Here is a 22,540-nt window from a genome sequence, read left to right on the forward strand (position 1 = left end):
CCATCCGTAAGGTTTAACTGGTATTCATGAAGATCTTAGTGGATGGAGGGATGTTCAAGGAAAGAAGAGAGTGTTTATAAGGGAATCAGAGACCAGGCATCTGCCGTGGTGGTAAGTTTTGTGGGAAGACTCAGGGTAAGGGCTATCCCAGGCAGCACAAAGTATTGTCCTAATTTCTAAAGTGAGGAGAGTGACTTGGTTCTACTGGAGTCTCACCAAAAGAAAGTGGGCCTCACCTACAGCACGAGGGATAGAGGAGAGAGGATGAGAAGAACTGCCAGAGAGCACAGCCTGAGGGATTTGGAGGAAAAGCCTGTGGAATCCTTTTCTTGCCTTCTTCCTCCCATCCTCCAGCATTTATGGAATACCAAGTATATGTACTATACCCTGGTGTATGGATGGCCTCTCATTTACTGGCGGGGGTGGTTTAGCACGAGCCAGCCTAGAGATGGGGATGGATGGGATGACCCTTGGAAGGCTCCACCAGGTTAGCTTCAGAGTTGCTGGGAGAGAGATAATTCAGCTATATCCACAGGACATTGTCCATTAGGACATGGGACTAGGGGAGGGCAGGGAAGGAATCAGTAAATATTTATAATCTGCCTAGAAAAGGAAAATGCAAAGCAAAGACAGGGCTTGACTGAGCATCTGCTGAGAAGGGGACAGAGGGGTGACATGGAAGGGGAAGAGCTAGAACCCAGGGAGCAGTGAGTTAGAGGAAAGGGCTCACTAGGAACAGGTGCCTATGGAGCGAGGCTGGGCCTGAGTCTCCCAGGGCAAGAGGGGGCCGGGATCTGACAAAGATTTTCAAAGGCTGCCTTTGCCTTTGGGGAGTTAGTCTCTCTACGAGGGAAGTGCAAGTACTGCTCCCAGGGAGCTCCCAGTCTCAAGGAGGATTGACATGGCCCTGGCCCTCAGGATGCTCCCAGTCCTTACAGAGTATCTAATCTGAGGGAGGAGACAGAGCCTCTGCCATCAGACATTTCTTTGGATACTAGTTTCGGGAAGGCACTACCCTGCCTCCGTTTGGCTGTTGCACTGTTTGAAGTCACCGCATGCTGGTACCCCATCCTTACCTCCAATCTCGATGCTCATTCACAATGCTCACAGAGCTTCTCTCATGTTTGTCATCACGCATGTGTGGCTCACCAGCCTGGGCCCCGATTTTCTCCACACATCCCCTGATGGTCCCTGGGTCTGACTCCAAGTGGAGCAGATGCCAGTAAATGTCCCTTTCCTGGGCTTCTCGTGTCTCCTCTGCTGAGAACCCTATTCATCATTAGCTCCTCAGACTTCCTGTGGGAAGACTGTTCCCCTACTCCCTGTCTGTAGCTCATCCAGTTGTCCTGGGGCTGGAAGCCTCTGAGGAGGTGGGGTGATGTCCTGTGAGGCCTGGCCCATCGGGACCTCTCTTTGGATGCCTCTGCAGAGCCTAATCTGGGCCACCCTCCTGAGTCTGCCACTGGAGAAATTATTTCCCTGCACCTCAACTTTCTCATGTCTAAAATGGGCACAATAATACCTACATGGTGGAGTTTAAGGTTCTGAAGTGACATTGACATGTAAAAGTACCTCATGAAGTGACAGGTACATAGGATGTCCTAAAAAAAGTCATTGTCATCGTGTTGTTATTCTAGTCTCCACACTAAAGCTTTTTCCTCTCTGACCGCCCCCTTTGGTACATTTTGGTCATTTGTGGGGCTTTTTTCTCACTTTTAAAAAAAATCTGAAATGGTCTGGCTGGATTTTATAATCATCTTTGCAAGCAGGCGTCCTTATTCTCCTGCTGAGGAGTGAGGCATGCCAGAGCAGGTTCAGCCCTGGGGCCCAGCAGTGAGAGAAAGGGATTGGACTGAAGGGAAAAGAGGGTGTGGAGAGCCCTTCCTGGTAGGGATGATGCCCTGTGGCTTTGAGCCCAGGACCAGGTACAAGGTGGGCTTGGACGAGTATTTGTGGAATTAATGAACAAATGAACAGGAGCAGAATGCATGGCCAATCTTCTCTTAGGTCCCCCAAACACACTGGGAACCTCCATTCTGATGGAGGAGGCCGGATGTCCACCCTTATATACACAGCTGTCCTCTGGGCAAGAAATGCTGAGGCCGGGCAGGGCTGCCTGGGCCAGGCTGCAGGGGATGGATGTCCCCAGGGCTGTCTTCAGAAGCTCCCTCAAGGTGAAAACCTGTCTGTTCTAGGATCTTTAGGTGAAATGGTTCGTGGTATAGGTAGAGAGGGGCCTCTGGGACCCAGGCAGGGGAGAAGCCCTTCCCTGGGACTTTGGAGAGCTGGGAGCTGCCATCTCCCAGGGATGCCACAGGAGGATGTCTTTTTTTTTTTTTTTTTTTTTTTGAGACAGAGTCTCGCTCTGCCGCCCAGGCTGGAGTGCAGTGGCGTGATCTTGGCTCACTGCAAGCTCCGCCTCCCGGGTTCACGCCATTCTCCTGCCTCAGCCTCCCGAGTAGCTGGGACTACAGGCGCCCGCCACCTCGCCCGGCTAGTTTTTTTGTATTTTTTAGTAGAGACGGGGTTTCACCGTGTCAGCCAGGATGGTCTCGATCTCCTGACCTCGTGATCCGCCCGTCTCGGCCTCCCAAAGTGCTGGGATTACAGGCTTGAGCCACCGCGCCCGGCCAGGAGGATGTCTTCTGGGGAAATATTCAGGGAGGGTGTTTGCTTATCTACTTGCTTTTGGCTCCCAAAGGCATCTCCACCCCCACCCCAGGTATTCCCTACTTCACTCCCCGGGGCTCCCTCCCAGCTGCTCTCCTGGCCAGCTTGAGAAAGAGAGAAGATGGCAGGGCTTGCTGGGCCCCTGAGGCTGGGAGTGGTGGGGAAGGCCTGGCCCCAGCAAATGCCCTCTCGAGGCATCCTCACTCCTGGAGTGAGACTCCTGCTATAGATCTTCCGCATAGGCATATCCACAAGGGCTCGCACACACACAAGTGTGACAGGGGTCACCGTCCCCAGTCACGGGGTGGCCGCCTGGTTGGGTAAGGGTTCCCAGGGGCTGGGTGAGGCCCAGCTGGGGGAGCCAGCATCTCAGGACGAACCCCCATGGGGCTGGGGGTTGGGGGCTGACCTGGCTGCGGTCCCATGACCTGGAGCTGCCCTTTGGGAACTGCTGACTGTTCAGCAATAAACACCTCGTGGCTATTAATAGTCCTCTATGTGGCAGCCCAGAATTGATAACACTGGGTCACTTCTGGCCTGGCCCAGCCTGACTGCCTGGGTTCAAATCCCAGCTGCAACTTCTGAACCCTGAGTTCCAAAACCCAAACCCCAAACACAGCCCCAGCTCTGACAGCTTCTCAGTTATGTTTAGGACAATTACCTTTCTGCATCTCAGTTGTCATCTGTGAAAGAGGCACCATGATATCTATTTCACAGTGTTTTGTGTACACATGATCATGTCATCCTCCCCACACCAGACGTAGGCAGTAGTGTCCCCATACTAGAGCTGAGAGTGCTGGTGCTCGGGGAAATGCGGATGGTCATAGGAGGATGACTGGCACGCAATAGGGCCCAATAAAGGTTAGCTATTGTCGTGATTTGGCACAAGGATGTGCGAAGAGAGGATTTGAAATCGGACAGAGCTGAGCTCTGCTTTTGACATCAGTAGAGTTTTCTAGCTCTGTGACCTCGGGCAAGTTGCTGGATCTGTCTGGGCCTCATTGTCTTTCTCTATAAAATGGGCATGGCAACACCTACCTCCCAGGTGTTGATGTGGATTATATTAGACAATGAACACACAGTGATTGCCACTTAAAAGGGAAGGAGGGAAGAAGAGACCTGGGGCTGAGGGGAAGAGTTCAGCTCGATGCTGGTAAAACCCACCCCCAGTCCCCTCTTAAGGGGCTCAATAAATATGGTACTTGTAGAATGAATGAATAAATGAACATTAGTCACCTCACTCTGTCAGGGTCCCCAAGAGCAGGGGCAAATTCTCTCTGATTAGCCCGTGTGCTCCCTGAAGGTGAGGGTATGACCTTGGGCCTTCTCCCTTGGGGAGAAAGGGATCTATGGATCCCTTTAGATGAACCATCTAAAATACCGAGTCTTTTTTGGGATGGTTCATTCTCTTGGTGTGGCAACAGCCAGTGCAGAAACCCACAAGGAAAAATGGAAACAACTTTTCCTTTCCTTCTTGTAGTGAGGTGCAGGCAAGGTATGCTGCCCTAAGCCCTGGGCACAGAGTCCCAGGCCTACAATTAGTCCCCTGCCAGGATGTGGCCCCAGGTTCAGCTCCTGGCTGCATCCCTGGCATTGCTTTGTGTCCCCCTCCCCAAGTCCTATCACTTACCCCCTATTCTGGTGACTGGGAAAGGGGACATTTTGCCGGCAAAGATTATGGGAGTCCAGGGAATGCCTTCTTGTTGCGGTCAGTGGGGCTCATCCCCTTTCATTGTGACTGTGGTGACCCCAAACACTCCCTTGGTACTACCTAAGTGTCTGGCAGCCACATTAAATACTCAAATGGTGGTGCTGGTGGTGAGTGGGAGGGCACACAGTGGGGAAAGAGGGCAGAAGAGACACAGGGGTGAGGGGAAGGGCTCAGTTCGATGCTGGTAAAACCCTCCCCCAGGCCCCATGACTTCGGAGAAACTGCCCCTCTCCTAGCCCGCCCCCCAGATGCCAGTGGTGTGCCAGCCGTTGGCGTTTGCCTCACAGGAAGTGTCCCTGGAGTCTGGCTTATCTCGAATGGCCTGGGTTTCTGCTGGGAGGGGGCAAAGGAAGCCATTTGTTCCCTTGCCCACCATCACATGTCCACTCCAAAGGCTATCTCTTGCACCCCAGACCATCCTCTCTCCCTCTCTGAAAGTGGGAAGGAGGTATCTGTGGTCTGAGGACTACCTACTGGGGGATGGGGGTCCCAGAGCCCCTCATCTCTGTCTCACCCCCGCTGGGTCAATACCAGATACCTGGACATGAAGCACCTCCTCAGTTTCTCCTGCTGTCTGTTAGTCCTGCATGGGCCTCAGGCCTCTATGGTCAGCTGGCCTTCTAGGTCTGAGGAGAGAAGATCCTGGAAGTACGTTGTCAGACGCAGCAAATAAAAACATGAGGTGCCCTGTAAAATTTTCATTGTTTGTGTGGAATTCAGATTTAACTGGGCATCCCGTACTGTGTCTGGCAACCCTGCATGGAGGGAGTGGCTGGACCTCCCTCTCGAGAGTTCTCAGGTGCTTTGCTGCTCCTCTTCTTCCTCCCCAGCCTTCTCACTGCTTTGCTGCTGAGGTGTCCAGTGGAGACATTGTGTGTGGGCCCTCGTTCTGGATTTGTCTTCACTTTCTGCCTGCAGCAGAGATGTGAAACAAATTAGGAGCTCTCTGAGGGCGCAGTCAGTGTCTCCCCCATCAGACTGGGAGCCTCCTTTGGATTGAGTCCGTGTGACCTTGCAGCCAGCCCACTCCCCTTTCTCCTTTTCGTCATGCTCAGGAGGATCTGGCGCTGACCCTCAAGGCTGACCTTTTCCATAGGCTCAGCATAGCCTTCACTGCTGTGGCCTGCAGAAGCTCTAAGAGAGCCTTAGTAAACATCCGTCTCCCCCTTCCTGATGACCTGTCGGTGGGAATTCTCTTCCCTAGTCCTCATTCTGCTATCTCAGAGTCCCTCAGGCTCTGGAAACTTCCAGTGGAAAAATTCTCTGGGAGCCAAGACCCCAGAGCTCTGGCCGGGCCTCTGTCACCAACCAGCCCTGTGACCTCAGGTAGCTCTTGGTTTTTCTCTGGGCCTCAGTATCTCTACCTGTACAATGGCACTATATCTAGCTTGCTGACCTTGGAGTAGGGTTTCCAAACTGTACGTTGTGATCTATGTGGGTCATGAAGTCGATTTAACAGCATGCAACCAGCATGATTCTTTTTCTTACATAGGAAGGAGAATAGGGTACAAAATATTTAGTCTTGCATGGAGTAAAGGTAAGTACTGTTTCTTGAAACTTGTGTGGAGTGTGTGTGTGTGCGTACATGTGTTCTGGGTCATGAGGTAGGAAGTATTTTTCAGGGGGTTGTGGTAAAACAAAAAAGTAAGGAAGTCGGTACTGGAAGCTGTGACAGAAGGGTGACCGTGGCAACTGGAGACCCGGACGTGGTCTCTGCTATTTCTCCACGTCACGGAGATGACAGGCCCACTTACAACCTCCTATCTGGGGTTCTTCTTTGCTCTCTTGAGTAGTCTTCCTGCCTTGCCTCTGCTGAGCTCATGCCCCTCTCTACCCAGAGCCCGGGGCCCTCCCAGCTGAGAGCCCTCAGGAGCTAGTCTGGTCCCCTGGGCCACTCCAACAAGAGAAGAAGATTCTGGGATCCACAGCCGGGTGGTGTCCAGTCTGCCCAGCTGCCTCCGGCCTGGTTCTGCCTCACGGTAATAATACTGGATTGGGAAACTGAATCTTGGGCCAAGTGGAGGAACATGGCTCCCTCCTAGCTTTCCCAATGCCCTGTACCCTGGGAGGGATACTCCTTAACCCCTTCCTAGGGGTGGAGGAGGTGTCTGCTGTCCGGGTGGGTGAACAAGGACAAATAGAGTGTGAGTGGCTGATGACCCTCAGCTTTGTGGCTCCTGCCAAATCTCTGATTTCTGGACCACACTGCCCTGTCTTTCCTCTAAGGAACCATATCCAGGTGTGACCCACATTACCCGGGAGGATTTGAGGATAATACAGGTGGAATATGGGAGAGACCTGGTGGTGATGGCTATTTAGATGGTTTCATCAGTACATGGCCCCCTCTGTGTGGGTGCTGTCATCCTGGGTCCAATTCACAGAGAAGAAACCAGGCTGAGAAGAACTGGCCTGGAGTTGCATCATGCTCAGTCAAGAGAGGAAGAGTTGGAAAAAAAGGTGAGACTGAAAGCTCTTGACCTGTCAGAGAGTCAGGAAGAGAACAGCCCCATCCTCAGGGAGCCCCAGTCTGAGGGAGACGCAGCCTCATTCTCAGGGAGCCCCAGTCTGAGGGGAGACAGCCCTGAGTTGGGGAGTCCTAGTCTGAGGGAGACACAGCCCCATCCTCAGGGAGCCCCAGTCTGAGGGAGACGCAGCCCCGTCCTCAGGGAGCCCCAGTCTGAGGGAGACGCAGCCCCGTCCTCAGGGAGCCCCAGTCTGAGGGAGACGCAGGCCCATCCTCAGGAAGCTCCAGTCTGAGGGAGACACAGCCCCATCCTCTGGGAACCCCAGTTTGAGAGGAGACACAGCCCCGTCCTCAGGGAGCCCCAGTCTGAGGGGAGACATAGTGATGCCCAGAGTTGGCTATTTGAGTAAGAGCCTTTTTTTTTTTTTTTTTTTTTTTTTTTGAGACGGAGTCTCGCTCTGTCGCCCAGGCTGGAGTGCAGTGGCCGGATCTCAGCTCACTGCAAGCTCCGCCTCCCGGGTTTACGCCATTCTCCTGCCTCAGCCTCCCGAGTAGCTGGGACTACAGGCGCCCACCACCTCGCCCGGCTAGTTTTTTTTGTATTTTTTTTTTTTTTTTAGTAGAGACAGGGTTTCACCATGTTAGCCAGGATGGTCTCGATCTCCTGACCTCGTGATCGGCCCATCTCGGCCTTTCAAAGTGCTGGGATTACAGGCGTGAGCCACCGCGCCCCGCCGAGGAGGAGTCTTTCAGGGCATTGCCATTCTTTGTCATGCTTGACTGTAGCCAGAGGTGTGGTGTGATCTGAAGGGTCCCGGGCAGGTGTCCTCCTTCCCCCTCCACCGTGCCCACTGTCACCCTCCTAGCTCTTTCCTTTCATTAATTCACTGTAGTCCGTAATCACCATGCCCCACCTTAGATTAAGGTCTAGAAAGGATCTTGGAGACATGTGAGTCCAAGATCAGAGGAGGAAACTGAGGCCCCAAAGGGGAAGGGGAGGAATCTTGCGTGAGGTCACCCAGGGAGTTAATAGCAGAGCCTAAATCTCAGAGCAGTGCTTTGGGCTTATGGAGAGACTCTGGGGGACATGGGGCCACCCAGCACACATGTGAGCAGAGGGGCGCTGTGAAGGAGTGTGTGTATGTGTGTGTGTGTGTGTGTGTGCAGGGGTGAGTGCGGTTAGGTGTCTGGGTCCCCTGTGAGCAGATGGGTGTTCATATGGGTGTCTGCTGCAAGGCGTCTGGCTATTTTCCTGTGTCGCAGTGTGGGGTGGAGCAGGGAGGGATAGGCCTGTAGCAGGGACATCAGACTGGTCTTATGAGTCCTCCTGGCCCAACCCTCTTGAGACCAAGGACAGAGGGCGATGAGTCACGGATGACTCAGGTGCTGGAGGCCACAGCCACGCATGGCACGTGACAGCCAAGGAGGGCCAGGTCTATTTCTGGACTGGATAGACAGGTGACCCAGGAGGCTGACACTGAAATCTCTCTTCCTAGAGGACAGGAGGGATTCTATTCACAGGCTCAGGGCCTGGGCCCCTGGGATGGAGCTGAAAAGATGGCCTGTGGGCTTACCTGTCCCCTGGAGCTTTGCTCCACTGGCTGGTTGAGCTGTTACTTCAGCGGGACAGGGCTGTCCTGAGCCATCCCCATTCTCCTGGAGACATGGGGTTAGGGTCACTCTCCACTGGGGATGAGTTCTCCCTGGCCCTTTGGATGCCAGCATCTAGCAGCAAAGCACCCCTGCCCTGCCTTGGTAATGCAGTATCTGACCACAGACAGGCCCTCTTCTTTGTCTGAGGCAAGGGAGCCAAATCCTTGACCTGCTGCTTGACCCCAAGGCCTAGGCCAGAAGATGAGGTAGTCTGGGGTGCAGACAGTGTCTTGGGTTCAAATCTCAACCTGCGACGTGGAGTTGCACTGTTTCCTCCTGGGGCCTCAGTTTCATCCTCTGTACCCTGTGGGGGTTGTGCTTGAAGGCTCAGGGGTCCCATCTAGCTGGCTCCTCATCAGGCCTTGAAGGCTGGGCTGAGGGCAAGGCCTTGAAGCTGTCTCCTCTCTCACCTATGTTTGAGGTGGGGGACTGGGGAGGGTTGGCTGAGGATAGAAAGTCCTGGCCTGGTGGGGCATGCCTCAGGGTCCCCGGTCACCTGAAACACAGTGATGATTACAGGGTGAGCCTCTGGGACCAGACACTGTAATCTGCTGCCCTCCTTCCTGCCAAGGGCCTACTGCAGCATTTCCTTCTGCTTTTCACAACTGTTTTCTAAGAACCCCAGGAAGGCAGAGGCCTCATCTCTGAGGGGTGCGGCAAAAGACTAAAGAAGAGGGGAGTGAGAAAATGGAGATGGTGAGAGAGGAAGAGAGAGAGGATGAAAGGATGAGGGAAAGGAGATGCTTGAGGTGTGGTAGACATCAGAAGGCTTTTCCTTGGTTGACAGTTTGAGGAAGAGGAGGGGAAAGAAGAGTGGGTGGGACCATTCTCTGCCTTTAACCTCCCAGCTTAGATGCTCCTCCTCAGAAAGACCGCCCTGACCTCGTTACCTAAAGTAGTGGCCTCCTCCCTGCCTCAGTCACTTTCTATCAGTTGCTGCATTTAATGAAGAAGGGCTGAGTCAGCTCATGTCACTTTTTGGCTCAAATCCCCGCAGTGGCTCCTGGTTTTCCTCAGACTAAAGACCAAAGTCCTTACGATGGACTTCAAGGTCCTACATGATTCCTTTCCAAGAACAGCAAGGGTGTTCTTCAAACATATCTGGCATGCTCCTGCCCCAGGGCCTTTGCACAGCTTTCCCCCTCTGCCTGGAATGTTCTTTCTCCAGATATCTGCAGGACTCACTCTCCTGCCTTCTTCACGTCTTTGCTCAAACATCACCTTCTCAATGAGGCCTGCCCTGGGCATCCTATTTAAAATGGCAATATTCTTCCTACACTTGCCAGCCCTCTTACTCTATACTCTTTTATCTTTTTTTCTAAACACTTACCACTCTCTAATGTTTTCACAGTATAAAATGCATGTATTTGTTATGTGCATTGTGTATTTTCTGTCTCCCCCCACCCTGAATTTAAGTTTTACAAGAGTAGGTGTCTTTGTTTTATTCATTGATGTGTCTTAAGTCCCTGGAATAGCACCTGACACACCACAGGTACTCAACTTGTGGAGCAAATGGCACCTGTCACTATGGGTGATGATCTTCTCTCTCTCTCCTTCTGTGTACACGCTCCCCACTCACCCATCGACCTCCCTGTGGATGCCACACTCAGAATAGCAGTTCCGTGAGAGCTGGGAACTGCCTATCTTGTTCATACTTGTGCCCTCAGCACGTGTCTGGTGCGGAGTAGGTACTCAGTAAATACGTGTTGGCTGGATGGGAGGGACCTGAAACAGAGGCCAGGGAGAGTGGGAAGACAGGGCAGTCACTGGTAACAGGCCCATAACGAGACGATTCTCGAGGAAGAGAACAGAAAGGTGTCCACTGGTCATTATGAGGCCCCTAAGACCCTCCTATCTGAACAGAAGAGATGCTCCTTCAGATCTGTTACACATACATACACACACACACACACACACACACACACACACAACCCAGGACCATCACACACCAGTATATAGAAGGAGAGAGCACTGGAAACTGCTGCCAGGTTGATGATGGCATCAGGCTTGATCACTGGGGGCTTCCAGGAGGAGGTGGCCTGGGGCTAGACCAGCACAGGAGGAAAAAAGTTCAGGACATCTCCAGTCAGAGGTAAAGAAGGATGGAGGAAAGAAAGAAGGAGGATGCAGCAGAGGTCAGGGAAGGCCCAGGAAAGAGGCAGGGCTGACTGAGGCTAGGGCTGAGACGGGGGCTCATCAAGGTCAGAAGCCTTGGGTTTGGGGTCCAGTAGGACCACGCAGGATACAGAGTTGGAGGAAGAGGCTAGATTTTCCCAACCAGAATCCCTAGAGGAAGGAATTTGCTGTGTCTTCCTCTGGGGTTTGCATTGACAGGCACAGGGCAGATGGTCAGTGTCCTCTGATTGAGGGCGCCCAGCAGGGGTGCCATGGCAGGATCTAATGCCCAAGTTCCCCTCAGAATGTGGCGCCGGGAATGTGATTCAGTGTATGATTCCAGCTGGTACTTTTTTCCAATAAAAAAAAAATGCCTTCATTCTCAAAGAAGATGATTACAAAAGGAAAAAAAAAAAAAAAAAACTCTTGACTTACAAAAAGAACCATGCCCAAATCCAGTGACCACGGTTCGCACAACATGAAAATCAGATGAGAGGGAGCACAAGAGTGAAAGAAGCTCAAACACAGGGCGTGAGGTGCCCCTGCCAGCCCCGGTCCCTGACCACATGGCCCCGCCTTTGGCTGGAGGGAGAGCCCTGGCTGTCAGCCGCACGGTGTGGAAAGCCCAGAAGGAAAGCAGTTTTGAAATTTTACTTGTGATTGATACATTTTTGGCCATGTTGGCTATTTTCAGAGCCTGGCTGCCCCATCCTCTGTCACAGACACCTTTGAGTTCTTTAAATGGCTGTATCTTTTGTTGTTATATGGACACACGGTCTTTATAGTACATTCAGACAGAACAGGTTTTGTCAGGAAAGGATACTGAGCTTTTTTCCCTGATACACAAATTGCAAGATTTCATTCTCCTCATAAACCTGTTACTCTCCTATACCTGTGAATGATACCGCCATTCCCACAGTTGCTCAAGCCCAAAGCCTGGCATTCATAATCTGACCACCCCTTTGGGTGATCAAAGCCATCAGCAATCCCAGGGCCTGTTCTGCTTCAAAAACACTTCTGTCCTTGTTCCCCTCTTTCTACCATCTGGCCTCAGCTCCACAGCTTCTCCATTCCTCTCCAGCTTCTCCAACTGTTTTTCCTCCCAGCAGCCAGAAACCACTCTGATGCCACACGAAGGATCATGCTACCTCTCTGCGTAAACCCTCCCTGCACACAAAATAAAGCCTGCCCTCATCGCCTGTCCACAAGGCCAGGCCTTGTCTGCCTCCTGACATTCTCTTCAGCCTCCTCACAGGCCCCTCTCACCGTCTGCACACAATAATCTCTCCTTCCTTGAACATATCAGTGTCATGTCCGCTTAGGGACTTTGTACTTGCTGTTCCCTCCTTCAGGAACATGCTGCCTCCACATCTTTGCATGGATGCCTCCCCCTCACCTTTCAGGATTCTGTTCGTATGTCACCTCCTCCAAGAGGCTTTCCTTGAGCACCTCTCCCCTTCTCCCCTGCAACATAAATGGCATCCCCAAGTTGCTTGCATTCCACTCTTTTAATTTTCTTCATGGTATTTATCTCTAGCTAAAATGTATTTATTTGTTTACAGATTGACTTTCTCTCTCTAGGATTTTGGGAGAGCAGGAACCTTGCTTGGGTGATTGTCGAGACTGTTGGCTCCATGACCAGTGCTTAGGGTTCAATAAATATTTGTTAAATGAATGAATAAGTGAATGAATGAATGAATGAATGAATGAATGAATGCTCTAACCCTGCCCTTGCTGAACTTCTAGAGATTTTGCAACCTCTCTTACACAATCAGGAGCTTGGTAACCCTGTTTGCACTCTCATTCCAAGGATTTTAGACTTGCTTGGCCAATCTGGTTACAGCTCCTCAATCTTGGCAGCCCCACCCCTCCCAGCTGGGCCCAGGATGCACAGTAGGTCCTCAGCGCACACCCGTGGGACTGAGTTGGTGAATGTAGCCTGGCTCCTGTCCTGATTATCTGGGTGGCTTCAAGCAAGTCAGTATGCCTTTTGTTGTTTATAGTTCTCATCTGTAAAGATAAAGAGGTTTGTACAGATGGTCTCTAAGATTCTGTTTGACTTTCAAAGACCAGAACAGAATTAACCAGTTCAAAAGAAGAGCTGTGGGTGGGTGGGGGTGTTAGGTGGATTGAGAGAAGATGGGTGGGGGTAAGGGAGAGGGTAGTGAGGAGTTTGGAGGGGAATTAAATGGGACTTTCTTCCCAGGGTCTTGAGGACTGGGCTTTGGGGGACTCTCAGGGTGAAGTTTGATCCCTGAAGGTCAGGCTTGGCCCCTTGTTATTTCCTGCTTCCCTGCGGCTGTGGCTGTGGCTGTGGGAGGCTCGACCGGAGAACGGACAGCTTCTCTTTTTCTGCTCTGCCATAGAGCAGAACCCCAGCCTGGAACACAAGAGCCCCCTGAACTTACCTTCACAGTCTTGGGGGTATATGAATGAATGCCCTTTGGGGAGAGAAAGTCCTTATCTTTTATCAGATTCTGCAAGGAGTCTGTGTCCTACAAAGTTTAGAAACCTGCATTTAGAAGGCCAGGCTAAAGTAAGAAGATGAGTCCTAAGAGGAGGAGAAGGAAGAGGAGTGAGGACCCAAATCCTCTCATTTTAAAATGTCTTTTCTGGACCTTAGTTTCCTCATCAGTAAAATTAGAAGTTTGGGTGATCTCTGGTAACATCCAGCATTTAGAATAATAATGCCTCATTTTACTTTGTACATTATCTCCTTTGCTCCTTTCAAAGCCATGTGAAAGTGTTCCTCATCCGCATCCCTGTTTTTCAGGTGACAACACTGAGGTTTGGTGACTCACCCAGGTCATGCAGCCTGTGAGTGGCAGAGTGAGCCAGGAACCTGGCTGCTGGCTGAGAAATTTCAGGGCTTCGTCTTCGAGTGCCCAGCAGGATCGCAGCACCACGTGGCTCTGGGGCTCTCCCACTGGCCAGTCTGGGCTGAGGGGAATGAAGTGAAGAGAGGGAGTTTCCCCTAACGGTTGATTGTTAATGATATTGGAGAAGAGGAAGAAGTGGTAGGAGGAAGAGGCCATGCCCAGGTGGAAATCCTCAGCTCCTTCCAGCCCATCTAGAAAGCCTCCTGGACAAGGGGGCACTTGGGGAGCCGGGGAATGGGCCTCAGCCTGGGGAAAGGGAGGCATTCCTAGGCAGCGGGAAGCATCCTTTCTGGTGGGTAATCCAGTATTTATGGTGTTTTTGATGACTGGAATGCGGGTGTAGGTTCCCTATTGGACTTTGGGCTCTGCTGCAGGTCTCAGGCTGGGGAGACATTTTGGTATGTGTCCCTTGCCTTCTAGGGCCACCTTTGGCCTCACCTGCTGTTTACCCTCTTCTTCCTCCCCCTCTTCCCCCGTTGGCAGCCTGAGCTAGTGCCAGGAAATTGTTGGTCAAAGGTGAGGTCACTAAGAACCTGGAAAAACAACAGGTCTCCATTAACCTTGTTTACCTGCCAGGTAACTGTTGCTTTACAAAGGTTCTTCCGCCCCTTCTCTCGTTACCTGCATCTCCTGCTCCCGTAAAAGCTCAGATCAGCTGAGCAGATTTTGGTGGGGGTTCCTTCAAGATAAACCCTCCTGAGAGGCTTCTCACTCTTCTATTTTCTGGCATGTGGTCTATATCTATTAGGTCACATCTCAGACTGTGTGGTCACCTGAGTTTAGATGCTGGCTACCCAGTGAGACTCTCAGCAACTTGAGGGAAGGGCTGGATTCATTTACCATTGTATTCTCAGGGCCTGGCTTCTAATAATGTCTGCTGCTTCCATGGATGGATGAATGAATGAATGAATGAATGAGTGGGATGAATGTCCTGGGTCTCTATTTCAGAACTCACCTCCCCTAGGAGGTCTCCTGGGGTTACTTCCAGCCTATTCTTTGCATCTTATTCCCGTCTTTGGTCTGCCTATTCTGTCCTGATTTCTTCCTGCTGTTTTTCTCAGAGTTTTTCATAAGGAACCAAAAGCAGCTGAGCAATGTGGCCCTCTGACAACCTCTCCAGGGTGCTGCAGACAGCAGCAGACTCCTAATCGATGGCCACTAACTGACTAGCTTATGGGATCTGGGCCAAAGGAGTGCCAGGGAGGTCAGATTGTTTCTTGAGGTTACCCAGCTGTGAAAGAACTTGGCCCATCCTTGGCCAAACCTGCACATCTTCTCTCAGACCTGGGGCTTCCTTCTGTGTACAGAACTGATATTTAAACACCATTGATGTCCATGCATCTATTCACTCAGAAAATATTGGGACCGTGCTTGCTCTGGCTCTCTGTGTTGAAGATGACACAGTTCTTCTGCCTCAAAGAGGTCACAAACCAATCAAGGAGATAAGATATTTACCAGAGCAGTTCCTCAGCACTGGAACCAAAGGTTGGGACAGTCAGAGAAGGCTTCCCAGAGGGGCTGGCACTTGAGGCCCTTGAAAAATTCTTAATCACTTATTTGATGTAAGCTGTTTAAGAGAGCTTTGCTCATCTTTGTTAGATCAAGATGTGCCTGTGACCTGTTTGTGGTCCTGGTTCACAAGGAGGAGGGACAGTGGTGGCCATCCCCTACATCAGCACCCCCTGTTCCATCACTGCTACAGAGGGCTGCAAAGCCACAGGACCAGCTGGCAGTGAGAGGGCCTGTTGCCTGCATGTAGACACTGGGGTCAGAGATTGGCTGAGACACTCCAGAGGCCCTGCAGTGACCCAGGGCGGAGTGGGGTCCAGAACCTAACAGTCCTGACTCCCAACCCTGTGCTCTCTCCGTGGATGCCACCACGCAGTTGCCTTTAAGAGGCCAGTGCCTTCTCTGGGTCAGCACCTTGGGCTCTGGGCTGGGTGCTGGGCATTGTTGCGGTGGTCCTTACCATGGTCCCCCTTTTCACACAATGGGTATTGAAAGGATGGCCCAGATTGAGAACCTTGTTAGAAGGAGGTGGGCTATGAACAAAGCCTAATGATCCAGGGAGAGAGGATGCCCACCAGAGAGGGTACCACTCCTCCAGACCAGCATGCATAGTGGAGTTACCGTTATTCACATGCAGGGATGGCCGGGCGCGGTGGCTCAAGCCTGTAATCCCAGCACTTTGGGAGGCTGAGACGGGTGGATCACGAGGTCAGGAGATCGAGACCATCCTGGCTAACACGGTGAAACCCCGTCTCTACTGAAAAATACAAAAAAACTAGCCGGGCGAGGCGGCGGGCGCCTGTAGTCCCAGCTACTCGGGAGGCTGAGGCAGGAGAATGGCGTAAACCCGGGAGGCGGAGCTTGCAGTGAGCTGAGATCCGGCCACTGCACTCCTGCCTGGGTTGACAGAGCGAGACTCCGTCTCAAAAAAAAAAAACAAAACAAAAACACATGCAGGGCAAGCCTATCAGAGAGGAGACAGAGGGAGGAAGGCCGACAGAAGCGGCTCTCTGTCTAGGATTCCCAGCTGAAGCTCTCCACTCCCGGGCCTTGTTTTCCCTAACAGCCTCAGGGCACAAAGTCCAGTGGTGTGATTTTGTCATCTCTTCCCAGGGCAGCCTTAAAGGGCCAGTGCCTCCTCCCAGGGTTAATGATTACCTATTGGGTCACCAGTAGACCCAGGTGTCCTTGTGTGTGAAGATGGTTGGGCAGATGGGTAGGAGGTGGTGAAAGAGGGGTGGCCTGCCTGAAGAGGAGGCTGGGGCTTCCTTTAAACACATCCTCATAGGGGCTGCCTCCTGGAGCTCTCCTGGTTAGCCTTGGGTCATGAGGAGGGATCTGTGTCTTTAATGGCTAACAGCACAGGGAACCAACCTGTAAACCCCAAAGGGAGGGCAAGGTCTATCTAGAGTGCTTCCCCCCAGCTCTGACAGGATAGAAATTTGGGAGAAGAAAATACATGCCAGGCTTAGGATTCCCACAGTAGGAAGTGGGGGACTCTCCTAGCCGAATGGGAGGTGAGGGTATGTCTTGGACCTCAGAGGATCAGGCCTTGGCTAGGGCAGGACCCTGGGACCCTTACTATCTCCTTCCCCCGTACACACTCATGTCCCATCAGACCTGGAAGGAGCCCCACTGTCACCCTGACTCAACCCGACCACAGTCGCAGTGTTTCTCCCGTGCTCCATCTCTGTCCCACCTCCCAGCCTTGGAAAGCACTTATATTAGTAATAGGGACTAATAATGATAACAAAGGCTGCCCTTTGTTGGGTCCTGGGCATAGCACACAGATTCACTTGTAATCCTTACAAGTGCCACGTGAGAAGGGTACATATCACACCCCCATTTTACCAGAGGAGAAGGGAAGCTCAGCTCACATCACTGCTCAGGATCAGACAGAGCAAGAGGCAGAGCAGACTTGACCCTGGTCTGTATCGCGTCAAAGTCCGTGTTTTTTGCCACCATGGGTGATGCACTGTGTGCCTGCTGTTTCCCCACCACAGTGGCTCAGCCAGCCCTCCAGAAAGCTTTTGGGGCTTACCACATCCAGCCCATGTTACCCTCTGCTTCCTCCCCCAGTGGGAATCTAGTGGCCCTGAGCTCAGCCAGGCTGGATTCATCTGCCACTGCCTTGGGCTCTGTGTCTGCAGGCTGCTTCTGCCTCTGTGCAGCCTGGTGGCTCCCTTGGGGCAGGGCAGCGCCTCTGACTGGCCCAGAGGAGGCACAGAGATGGACAAGATTATCCTCTCGGAAAGCACGCTGCAGAAAGGGCTGTTTCTCCTTCTGGGAAGACTTTATTGCAAGCTCGTGCTCCTTTCCTCCTTCTGATTCACAGACGTTTTCATGACAGTTTGAACGTGTCTTTTTTCAAGTGTTCAAATCTAAAGACTTCCATCAGATTCCTGACCATGGCTTTTTAACAGTTATTATCTGTGTCATAACGTCACATACTTGTGGCTTATCATTTTCCAAGCTTTGCATATGGGTTTGGCAGAGCAGGTTTCACTGATCCCACTAGACAGGCGAGGAAACTGAACCCTAGAGCAGGGAAGTGACACATCTAGAACACGGCCAGGATTGGCGGCCGCGGCCAGCTCTGCCATCACACACTCGGCTCTCCCCGGTGCTGCTTTCTTTGCTGCCTCTGCTCTGTCTGCACCAAGGAGACTTTCTCCTCTGAGGCTGGCTGGCTTTGGAGTTACACTTTGCCCCTAGCTACTTCTTCTATTTTTTTAAAATGTGTTTTATTGAGGTAAAATACACGTAACAAAATGTACCCTCTTGGTTGTTTTTAAATGTACAGTTCAGTGGTATTAAGTACATTCACATCACTGTGTAACCATCACTACCATGCATCTCTAGAACTCTTCATCTTGCAAAACTGAAGCTCTGCATTAAACACTAACTCCCCATTCCCCTCCCTCCAGCCCCTGGCAACCACCATTTTTCTTTCAGTTTCTGTGAATTTGACTACCTCATGTATCTCAAATAAGTGGAATCACACAGTATTTGTCTTTGTGTGACTGGCTTATTTCACTTAGCATGATGTCCTCAAGGTTCATTTATGCTGTAGCCTGTGTCAGAATTCCTTCACTGTTCACCTGGGCAACATAATGAGAACCCCTATCTACAAAAAAAAAAAAAAAAAAAAAAAAAAAGAGATAAAGAAAAGAAAAAAGAAAAAAACATTGCTGAGTGCGGTGGCATGCCTGTGATCTCAGCTGTTCAGGAGGCTGAGGTAGGAGGATAGTTTGGGCCCAGGAAGTTGAGGCTGTCATGAGCCACGGTCGTGCCATGGCACGCCAGTCTGGGCAACAGAACAAGATCCTATCTCAAAAAAAAAAAAAAAAAAGGAATTTCTTCATTTTAAATATTTGAAATGTTAAATAGTCTTGCTTGTCCTTTTATCTATTGATGGACCCTTGGGTTGATTCCAGCTTCGGGTTATTGTGAATAATGCTGCTACGAACATGGGTATACAAGTATCTCTTTGAGACCCGGCTTTCAATTCTTTTGGGTTTACACCCAGCAGTGGAATTTCTGGATCCTATGGTAATTCTATTTTTAATTTTTTGAGGAACCATCATACATATTTTCCACAGTGGCTGTGCCATTTTACATTCCCACTAACAGTGCAGAGCGTTCCATTTTCTCCATATTCTCTGCTTTCTGCATAGTAGCCATCTTGATGGGTGTGAAGTGATACCTTACTGTGGTTTTGATTTGCATTTCCCTAATAATTAGTGATGCTGAGTATCTTTCAATGTGCTTATTGGCCATTTGTGCATCATCTTTGGAGAAATGTCTACTCAAGTCTTTTTGCCCATTTTTGAATTTTTTGTTGCTGTTGTTGGGTTTCAGGAGTTCCCTATATATTCTGGATATCAATCCTTTATCAGATATATGATTTGCAAATATTTTCTCCCATATTGTGGACCACTTTTTTACTCTGTTGGTAGTCTTTTGATGCACACAAGTTTATACTTTTCGTGAATGGCCCTAGTTCTTGATCCTGTGCATGTGGCTCCTTCATCTGGGGTTCCAAAGTGACTCATGCCTACACTGCTTCTACATCTGTCTCCCTGGGTTTATCTAGATGACGTCACCCACCAGGCAAAGAGCTCTTTAAGGGCCAGCACCAGCATAGGGCTGGGCATGTAGTGGGTGCTCAGCAAGTGTTCGGTGAAGGGGTGAATTTGACCTATGTGTGATGACAGATGATTTAAGCTGGGGGCGGGCAGGTGGGAGAGATAAGGAGGTCCCAGCCCCATGCAGAGAATGAGCGCATGATGACCTGCCACTGCCATACAGAAGGCGGATGGAGAGCAACATGGCTGGAGCGAGGGCCCTGGAGCCAGAGTGCCAGATTCCAAACCTGGCTCGTGGCTGTCCAGCCTTGGCAGGTTACTCAACTCTTGTATGCCTCCATGTCTTTGCCATCTTTGAAATGGGAATAATGATGTTATCTAGTTTAGAAGATTGGTTGAAAGGATCAAATGACATGAAAAGCACTGAGGACAGAGCTTAGCACATCCTAAAATGCTGTGCTGGTGCTGGCTGTCATTATGATATTATAGTCTCAGCTCTTTGGGGGCATAGAATACATTTTCTACATCTCTTATGGCCCAGCACCTAAACACAGTGCCTGATCCAGAGCTGGCACTCAGCCAGTGTTTGTTAATCAAATTAGATTGTCTTTTGTTGTGCAGGCAGTCCTTCCTTATGCCACCCTCAGTTTCTTCTGTTGCAGCTCTGAGCCTCTATGAGTCCTGTTCTCTGGCATCCTGCTGCACACTGGGTCTTCATCTCCCCCTGCCCTGCAGAGGCCCTGAGGAAGGGAAACTGCTGGTTCTCAGCCCTTCATGAGGGGATCCTGGAGCTTGGCTGGGGCAAGGACTGGGTGAGCTGTGGCAGCAGGTTTGTAACCTCGGATCTGGCCACACTTTGTCCATGTGAACAGTCACCTCTCCAGGTGTGGACTCAGGTGGAGATGGCAGGTCAAGGGGGAGGGCTGGAGGAGGGCTGTTGCTCTCCCTTTTCTTTGTCCTCTGTGTCCCCTGCCACAAGTCACAGAATCATGGATTCTCAGGACTGTTCTGTTCCCCGAGAGGGGCCCAGGACATTCTGTGTCTGTTCTCCTTACACCTTGCTGGCTGTCTGGTTTACTCTTGGTATCAGGGGATCAGAGAGAAGACCATGAGGCCTTCTATAGAGTGCTGACCTTGTCTTCCCTCAGAGTCTCTCTGATGTGACTATTTTGGCTGGTTCCTTGGCATCGTTGTTACTCTCAGAGGCACCCTGGAGCCAAGCCTTGAAGCAAAAGCAGGAGACATCCCTGATCCTTCCCTGCATCCGGTAGCAATGGGGCAGACTCCTGTGGCGGCCCCACTGTCCTCCATTCCCTGGTCAGTTACTATGAATGTGACTACCCCGTGTATCTCAAATAAGTGGAATCATACCATATTTGTCTTTATGTGACTGGCTTATTTCACTTAGCATGATGTCCTCGAGGTTCATTTATATTGTAGCCTGTGTCAGAATTCCTTCATTTTTCACCTGGGCAACATAGTGAGAAGCCCCTATCTACCAAAAAAAAAAAGAAGAAGAAGAAGAAAGAAAGAAAAAGAGAAGAAAAAAGAAAAAAATTGTTGAGTGTGGTGGCACAATGATGCTGTGCATGTGGCTCCTTCATCTGGGGTTCTGAAGTGACTCATGTCTACACTGCCTCTACATCTGTCTCTCTGTGTGTTTGGTGAATGGGCAAATTTGACCTACGTGTGATGGCAGATGGTTTAAGCTGGGGGTGGGTGGGTGGGAGAGATAAGGAGACCCCAGCCCCATGCAGAGAATGGGTACATGATGACCTTGGTTTATTTAAAGTGGAGTGCTGCCATGGCCAGCTGTGCCCCAGGGGTGCCAGGTCTACACAGGCCCAGGAAGTCAGCTGTGCCCTCTGCCCAGGGCTCAGCCTTTACTAGGTTTCTGATGTCCTTATGCTCTGACATTACCTCAGGTCCTGTGACTTACCCCCCTCCCACTCAGGAGGGACCTTGTTCTGAAGACTTTGGCCTTTTCTTGGATGCTCTCGGGCAGTGTGGCAGGTGATGTCAGGTGGCAGTGGGTGATGGGGAGGCTTGGAGGCTGGCTGGGGGCCGGGGTGGAGAGGTACCACTTTGTCCTGTATGGCTGGCTCTGGGTGTAAGTGCAGTGAGTCACACCTTTCAGGTAGTGGTGAGGAGAGAGGGCAGTGCATGGACCTTGGGTATGTGTGGGTGTGGGGCTCACACCCCATATGTTCCCGTCTTCTGAGAAGTCTAATGGCTGATCTGCATCTGCACGTACTGTGGGACAGGCTTGCGTAGGACTGTGTGATTTGTGGGTGTGAGTGTGGGGATGTGAGGATGGGGGTTACGTGTGTCTGTGAATTTCCAGTAAGAATACATGTCTTAGATCTGCGGGATCTGGGTCTGTGGGCAGAGGTAGTGACATGCCATAGAGGGCCAGTGGGAGTGTGTGCATCAGGTGAGTGTGGGGTGTGTGGGGTTGGTCTATGGTGGTGATGGGACAGGTATTGAGTGTGATACTGGGCTTGGGGGTTGAGGGTTAGTAGAGGTCAGAGTAGAGAATGACCACAAGCTTTCAATGTACCTTTATCTGTCTTTCATTTTAATTTAAGCTTGGCCTCTGCCAGGGCTCAGGTTGCTGGGTAATTGTTGGGAGTAGGGGCAGAATTTAGAGCCTGAAGCTGTCCTTGGAAGAGGGAGACATGCCACCTTCAGCAATTGTGCCTCAAGCAAGCAGGGTCAAGCTTGGCAGGTGGGGATGTAGGAGGTGCCAGGGAGGTCGGGGGTAGTGGTGCTAACATCCTGGCCTCTTGTCTCTGTGTGTTTCCAAATAAGTGTGTGTGTGTGTGTGTGTGTGTGAGTGAGACATGTTTTGTGTCTGGTGTGCTTTCGTGTATACACATGCGAGACTGTGATGTCTCTACACGTCACTTTTGACCTCAAAAGTGTGTGACCTCAAAAGTGACTCAAAGGTCTGTGTATTCGTGTGTGTATATCCATGAGTGGCACCACTTTATTCTGTTTTATTTTTTGATTGAAGGAACGTGCCACAGTCACATTTTAAAAATTGTACGAACAGAAACAACATTCTAGAACTAAATTTCAACAGTCACTGGTATAAATAAATGCCTTTGATATATTGTTCAAACCTAATTTCCTTAAGCAACTAAAAATATGAATTATTTTTTGTAATAATTTATTTCTTCTAAAAATAAAATGAATCATATTGTGATGAGATGCCTTTATTATCACCATCTGAAAATATGTATTTAATTATTTATTTAATTATCTGAAAATATTTATTTAATTATTCATTCTCTTTCTTCCCCACTAGAATATAATCTTTGTGAGGGCAGGGATTTATTTATTTATTGAAGAGACAGAGTGTTGCTCTGTTTCCCAGGCTGGAGTGCAGAGGTATGATTATAGCTCACTGTAGCCTCCTGGGGTCAGTGACCCTCCTGTCTCAGCCTCC

The sequence above is a fragment of the Theropithecus gelada genome, chromosome 4 (assembly GCF_003255815.1).
Source record: "Theropithecus gelada isolate Dixy chromosome 4, Tgel_1.0, whole genome shotgun sequence".
NCBI lineage: Eukaryota > Metazoa > Chordata > Mammalia > Primates > Cercopithecidae > Theropithecus > Theropithecus gelada.